The following is a 7,750-nucleotide window of genomic DNA, read 5'->3' as shown; positions in this document are numbered from 1 at the left end:
GGTTGGCATCATGAAAATCACCAGTTTCTGTTTCTAAACTCCTGATTCTTCCTCTTAATACTTCTATAGAAAAAAAAATGTATTGACCCTCTAGGTTTGGGGGCCTTATCAGTTGCCTGAATTAGTCTTTGTGGCATCTCTTAAGGGACCTATGAGTTCCCTAACTGTATTTATTGAAACAGGAGCTAAAATAGATGTTTCTCTTTCTTTGTCTTGTTAAAAAAATTTTTTTTTCTAATTTCCCTTTCCAACTTTTCTCTTTTCTGTTCTCTCTCAGACCCTTCAAAAACATATACAACTATATGTTTCAAGTATTCTATATTCAAAATAGACAAATCTGGACAATACTTGTGAATATAGTCTCTTATTTTCAGGGAGAAGTGAGACATGAAATTATGACATATAGTACCTCAGTAGGTTTCTATGGGGATCTAACCTGCTTATGTCTTAGCTGCTTTATATACTTAATTATAAAACTGGTTGGGAAACTCATTACCTTCTTGAGTATCATATTAGAATTTATGCTAATTTTTTGGGTGACTAGAGTGATCCCTTGTTCTTTTTAGCAAAGTTTCCTTAGCATCACGTCCTCAGGATTATGAGGGTTCCATTGTGGGTCCTTTAATGATCACTGTTTCTTATCTTCGTTATCAAATTCATTACATCACCCTAGTGCAAATTAAAATCCCCCCAAATAGCTTCAAATTGATATAGAACCACCCTGAATCCAAGTCTAATGTTGATGTGTCCCTATGCCACATGCTGAGATAAGTGGGACTGAAAGGTAAATGTTGTCTTAAAGTCACCACTTGCCCTTTAGACAGCTTCTCTCAGAGGAAACATGCCCTTAGGGAAGTCATTATTCACTATTATTGAGTGTAAAGTCTGTGGAGATAGAGGAGCAGAAAGGAGGAAGAGGAGTATAGGGATTATTGAGGAAGCTGAGATAGGAGATGAAGAGGGGAGGTGGAGTTAGAGGGAGTGGGGCCAGGGGTAGGCAAACCTATGAGGGGGAGGGGCTACAGTGGCTGGTCACAGTGGGGAGACATGGAGGGAGAGGGGCTGAGGGGACTGAGAGAAGGACCTGGCCTTCTCTCTCAGTGGCAGTAGTGAGAGTTTCATGTGGGGGGTGGGTAGAATCAAAGGACCCAGGATAGTGAAAGGAAATAGAGAATGAGTCTGGGCATAGGTGAAAAGAATGTATGGGAGAAGGAGGAGCAAAGGAAACCTTGGGAATGGTACCCAGAAAGAGAGAAGGTAGAAGCAGTGGTGGTGGTGGTGGTGGGGGGGGGGCATTGTAGGATAGAAAGAGTATGAAAGATAAAGGGAAGACTGGTTGGAGATTAGGCTATTTGATTGAACCTTTGCAAATTAATAAGGAGCATGGCCCAGAAATACCAATAATCTAATTCTTTGGGGTTTTTATTTCTAATAGCTAATGTTAACACTTTTAAAATTTCTTAAAGTCAAAAGACCCAAAACAGGGCCAAGGACAGTCCCCAGCTGGTGTAATCCTAGTTTTAAACCATTTTTTACAAAAGGCAATAGCTTACTTTTTAGTCATTCCCAGCTCTATTGGGAGTTTCCCTTGTTCCCATGAGATAAGCAGCCTATGTAAAGGAAATCCTTGTGGGATAGTTTTTTACTGCTTATATTTCCCATTTCTTTTTTTTTTTTTTTTTTTTTCAGTTTTCTGATGAATTTATGTACTAGTATCATCTGAGTATTGAATAGGTGTGTGGGAGGGGGTCAGACTAGAGAACACCCAGGTACACTACACAGCTTTCCCAAAGCAGTCTGTGGCCACAATAGCAGACATGCTCACATCACACTGCCAACAAGACAGTTTGGCAGCTTTTAGCTTCCCAGTTAAGGCTGGGAAAATGGAGCAGTGAGGTATGAGTGGTTAGTAAAATGCCTAGAGCAATGCTAAGAGCAGTTTTAAGTATTATCTTCTTTCATCCCCAGAAGGCAGATTGGTTATCTGAGAAGCTTCATTTCCCATTAGGATAGAGGGTAGGTAGGGGACTCCTTAGTGTTCAGAGGCTGGGGTAGGGGTTCTTCATCCAGAGATATAAAAGGTCCAAAAGGGTCAGCTATCAGTTTTTTGAAGTGCCAGCCCCACACTGGCCAGATGTACCTCCAGTCCAAAAGGGGCAGCCTACAAAGCAGGCCTAGCCCTTCTGTAAAGAGGGGAATTACTCTTGCACTGTGATGAGGCCCAGCTGGCCACAGGGAGGCCCAGTGGGTCACTTAACAATGCTGTATATTTCCCATTTCTAAAGAACAAAACAAACAAACACATTTCATTTCCAAATCAAGCCATCTTATTTTTAAATAAACTTATTTAAATTTATAAATAAGATATTTATAACTTCATCAGAAATTGAAATCAAGCATACTAATCTAAAGTTTGCAGCCTTCACCCTCTTGTCTTGTTGGGAAAGTCAGGCTATGTGGCATCTATCCTCTTCTCTATGGTCTTTTAGAGATTCCTAAAAGTTATGAAGAACTCACAAACCCCAAATTTTCCGGTATCCTGGGATGCAGTTCAAGTGGGCCTGGCAACTTGAATTTACAGTTATTTAACTACAAGATGGTTTGATTTGAAAGGGAAAGTGTGTGGGATGAGTTTCAGTGTCTAATTCTCAGGACACTATTTGGCTTGTTGTAACCCTAATTTTCAAGACCCCTTAGTATTACAATTCCTTAGACTAAAACTGCTCCCCCCCCCCCCCACTAAACTTTTAGTTTTCCTGATCTATTTTCAAAAACCTTGACAAGAGTTTATCTGTACCCTGGGAAGAAAGCCAAACTATAAGATAAGCAGAAGGAGGGAAATTCAGTCACCTTCAAAAGTATCATTATGGTCTCAGCCTGGGAATCCCATGATAATCACAGGTTTTTCTTGATCATGGGTGTCTTTAGGGGTATGTAATGTTGACACAGCCCCACCTTCTGTGTGATTGGACAGAGGGGAGGAGGAGAATCTTGTGTCAGGATTGTTATAAAAGTCTGTGATTGTACCTAGAAGAAGAGAGGATATTTTTGCGAGGAGCAAGCCTCTCGTGTGGGAAGAATCCCTTTTCCTCTCCTTCCCTTTTCCCTTCCCCTCCCCCACCCCATGCTGTTTTCTACAAATAAAGCCACTTTTCTCTGCCAGAATCTTATCAAGTCTCCTGTCTATTCATTAGAGTGATTTCTGGGGGTACAAGTTTCCCCAGAATTCCACTCCACAAAGAAAGTATTTAGAATGAATTTATGATGATTTTTCTACATAATGAAACATTATAAAATCACACCTGGTCTAACAACAATAAAAGAAAACAGGGCAGCTAGGTGGCTCAGTGCATTAAGTGCCAGGCCTAGAGGAGGGAAGTCCTAGGTTTGAATGTGACCTCAGACACTTCCTAGTTGTGTGACCCTGGGCAAGTCATTTAATTTGGTTAGCCTAGCTTTTACTGCTCTTCTGCCTTGGAACTGATACTTATTATTGTTTCTAAGATGGAAAGGTGGGGGGCGTAAAAAAAAACCCAAAAAGTAAAACATCAAGGTTATCTAGTTTTAACAATGCCTGAAAGACTTTTTGAGGTATTTTGCTTGTTGTTAAACACTGAGAACAAAATAACTTGTTGGAATGTAGAGGGGAAGGGAGAGGAGAGGATGGGAGAAGGGAAACAAGTATTTATTAAATACATACTATGTGTCAGGCACTTTATACATATTATCTTATTTGATCCTCATTACAGTCCTGGGAGATAGGTGCTATCATTCTCTTCAAAACATTCTTGGGATGGAGGTACTATTATGTCTTCCATTTTATAGTTGAGGAAACTGAGGTAGACAGAAGGTGACTTGCCAAAGGTCATACAGCTAGTAAGTTTCTAAGGCAGGATTTGAACTCATGTCTTCTTTAGTTTAGGCTTAGGTTTTTATTTATGCCACCTATCTACCAATGTATATAAAGATAAACATTGAATAGGCCCACCATTAAAAGGGGAAAAGGATATTTTCATGGAATCAGTTTTAATCTTAAGTCATCCAATTTCCATTCATGTCAATCAAAATGTACTATCTGCCATTTAGTTTATTTTTTAAATTTGCATTATGCTATGTATATGTAGATCAGTTTCTTTGTTACATGAAAGAGTTGAGTGGGTGAGAGTTTGTGAAAAGAAATAAAAGATAAGGGAAAACTATGCTATCTGAATGTTGATGAACCTAATGTCAGTTTTCTCATCGTGAATGTATTTTTTTCCTTCGGAAGAACAATTCTGGATTAAGGTTGCAGTTTTCTTTCTTTCTTTTTCCTTTTCCTCCCTCCCTTCCTTCCTTCCTCATTCTGTCCCTCCCTCCCTTCCTCTTATAAGTAGCTGAATCTGTTTCATTGTTTGCTGATTAAATCAGAAATGGATTGACCTCCTTAATCCCAATACCCTTTATTCACAATAAGTTTCATTAATTGACTAAATGGTGAAACCCAAATATACCATAGAACCATCTTGCCTTGTCATTTTCAAATTAATTTGGTTGTTTAGTCTTGATAGCATCCTTGGCTTCTCATTTTCTAACATGAGTCCTCCCACCCTCATCTCTACCCCTGTTGCTTCCTGGAAGAGGCATCCTGATTGCACCAGGAGAATGGGAGGAACAGCAATAAGTAGCAGCTTGGTAAGGGAGGTTGGGACTAAAGTATTCTCTTTTTTGCTCATTTGCAGGCTCCTGCAGAAGTAGTCTGATGAAAATGGGCTGTGAACATTTGAAAGAGGAAAGGTTCACAAAATTATAGAATTTTAAGTTTGAAAGGGACTATAATAACCGTTTAATCCAACTGTGTGAAACTATAGTGAAAAAAATTTAAGTAGAAGTGTCATTTCAAGATCAAGATTGGTTAGCCTAGGGGCCAGTTAGATGGCTCAGTGGTTAGAGAGTCAGGACTAGAGATAGGAGGTCCTGGCTTCAAACTTCACCTCAGACACTTCCAGTTGTGTAAACCCCCATTGCCTAGCCCTTAACCACTTTTCTCCCTCAGAAGATGTGACTTAAGAGTAAAAAAGCCCAAAAAACTGATGAATCTTATTTCCCCTTTATCTCTCTAGCTCCTTTCTCTTTCTTATCAGTCCTAATAAGGAGGCTGTAATATAGTAGAAAGAGTAGAAAATTTTGGAGTTGGGGAAGCCAGCTTCACATACACATTCAAGTTGCTTACCTCCTTTTTGACATGCATTAATTAGGTTTACCTCTCCAGGACTCAGATCTTTCATAAAAAAAAAAAAAAAAAAAAAAAAAAAAAGAAAGAAAGAAATTGGGGATAGGATGGAGAGTTGTACATTGGATAGATGAGATAATCACCAAGATTCACTCTACCTTTAAGTATATTATATAGTTTGTTTTATAAAATAAAAATATGTTGCTTATGACACTTTCCAAAGACTTCCTTGATCGGTTATGTGTGTATATGCTCTGTCCTTCCTATAAACGTGTAAGTTTCGTGGGATCTGAGGCTATTTCATTATTCTTTGTATTGGATATGGAGTCAAACATACCTACTGGCTGAACTTAATAAGGAATTGTTGAATTGCTGGATCAATTACATTGTACTCTAAATTTCATCAAAAATTCTTCAGCAAAAATCAAGACACATTCTTTCAGTCTAATTCTGACAGACCTATTCAAGCTCTGGTTTCAAATAATGTCTTCTTGAAGGAAGCAGTTCGAATTCTCTGAAATTTTTTTATTGAAAATCAAAGCACACTTAAACTATATATTTCACTTGAAAGTGCTAACCTCAGGAAATAAGGCTTTTGGTTCATTAGATTCTCTAATTGAAATGAAAATGAATCTGAACTCTCCTCCCTTCTAAAGGTACTATTTAGCACCCTGAAATCTTTCTTTTGGATTTCCCATGATTCAGAACAGGCATTTTATCTCTCTTCCTTCCCCCGCCCCCCAAGGCAGCAATGGTGATTCTTCTGTTAAGATTAAAATTCTCTGGAGACTTTATCTTAATTTATAATTATTTAATAATAAAAAGCAGGCTAGAGAAAGAAAAGGCACCAGCCACATGTGGCTGGCTGTTCCCTTCTCAAGCTTCCTCCATGGTGCTCTTCTGGGCAATCCTGAACTTGATTATATGTGTGTGCATGCAGGGGCTCCCCTAGCCATTACTCATCCACACTGACACTCTTCTAGCTGCCTTCCTCTCATTCCCCCGACCCCTGAAGTCAGCTTTGTAGCTCCAACGTGGGCACACAGTACTCTGTCAACAACCTCCTCTGTGCATGGTTCCAAGATAAAAAAGCCCTACTTCTTTTCCTCAGTCCAGTTTTCTGCTTCTTGTGATGTCACTTTTCTGAGTCCCTCTGATTTTTCAGACTCAATCTTGGTACCAAATTAGAGGCAGGTATTCCAAAAGCCAGGAGTTATCATGAATTCCTTAGAATGGCTGCACAGCACAAGTATGGCAACTCCTAGCATTGTAATGAGAACTCCACCTATCATTTCAGAGAGATAAAGTTCAGTAAGATCCTTTGCTTTAAAATCCAAAGTTGTCTTGACAGGATAGTGTTAAATTTTCACAGCTCACATATGGCATTGAGCACATGTATTGGCTTAGACAATGCTGAAACTGAAAATCAAATCCCTGGATGCCTTTTTGTTTCTTTTTCTGAGAATGTGTGACAAACTTGGGATGCATGTTTCTAGCTTTCTTGGTAACTTTGTGCCTTCAAGAGGATGAGAGCTCCTGGAGCTGAGTGCTCTTTGCCTTTTGGGAAGTGTTTTCTGCAGATATTACAGTATTCACAGAGAACAAAATGACAGTGCCTCGAGGATGAGTCCAAACTACACTGGCTTGTTAGAAGGCAAGGACATTGATCAGATAGTCAGGTGGTGCAGGTATGAGATGAAAATGACACATGCCTTTTCAGCAGTCCCATAAAGTATTTCATGTTTTAAATAACTTCCTAGGAAAGTGAAGTATGAGTTATTATTACTGCATCATGATTTAAGTATTTATCAATGTGTTCTTGACTTTTGTCTATTAACCCATTGCTTTCATGGTAGACAAAATAAATAGTTGTAGTATGCCTGGAAAAAAAATTCACTTGGAATGGCAAGTGTAAAAGGCCTAATACTTTGTGGGGGGAAAAAAGGAAAAAAAAAATCTAGGTTGTAAGTAAAATGTTTAAATATGTAAACAAATCAAAAAAAGAAAATAAGCAACAATTTTTTTTTCTTCTACTAGGAGAAAGACTGCTGAAAAGTTTTGATCAACAAAGATATGAGACTTTAGCTTGGTAAAAACTATTAATTTTAGACTTTGGGATTTGAAAAAGAACAGAAGTCACTGAGATTTAGTTAAAATAATAAGTCAATCTGTAGATGCATTGTGAAGCAATGATGGGAAATGGAAAACTTTTGAAGACTAAACAACTTCTGGAAAAAGCCAAGAATGAAATATATGTGAATATTGCTATAATTGCTACTAATTTCCTTGATATGGCATTATACAATCAAATATGATCTGCAAAAATCACAAATATCTCTTTCCTTAGACCTCCAATAGCATTTATGCTTGTGTTTATAGTGCATTCAAAAGATCATATGTTTATAACTGAAAGGGACATTAGAATTTATCTAGATCAACCTCATCATTTTACAGATGAGGAAACTGGGGTGCAGAGAAGTTAAGTGATTTGCCTGTAGGATTTGAACTTAGAGCCTCTGGTTCTTTTTTTTTAAAACCCTT

The 7,750-nt window shown here is 38.3% G+C and overlaps 1 non-coding gene across 1 annotated transcript; it reads right to left on the bottom strand.

The window, feature by feature from the left end:
- Positions 1 to 2,132: 2,132 nt before the first annotated feature.
- Positions 2,133 to 2,265, bottom strand: LOC123243493. The gene has a single exon (XR_006506015.1). It is a non-coding gene; the product is annotated as a small nucleolar RNA SNORA35 (small nucleolar RNA).
- Between the last annotated feature and the right edge of the window lie 5,485 nt (positions 2,266 to 7,750).

This window comes from Gracilinanus agilis, chromosome 3 (assembly GCF_016433145.1).
Source record: "Gracilinanus agilis isolate LMUSP501 chromosome 3, AgileGrace, whole genome shotgun sequence".
NCBI classification, from domain to species: domain Eukaryota; kingdom Metazoa; phylum Chordata; class Mammalia; order Didelphimorphia; family Didelphidae; genus Gracilinanus; species Gracilinanus agilis.
This window is presented reverse-complemented; position numbering and strand designations above follow the sequence as displayed.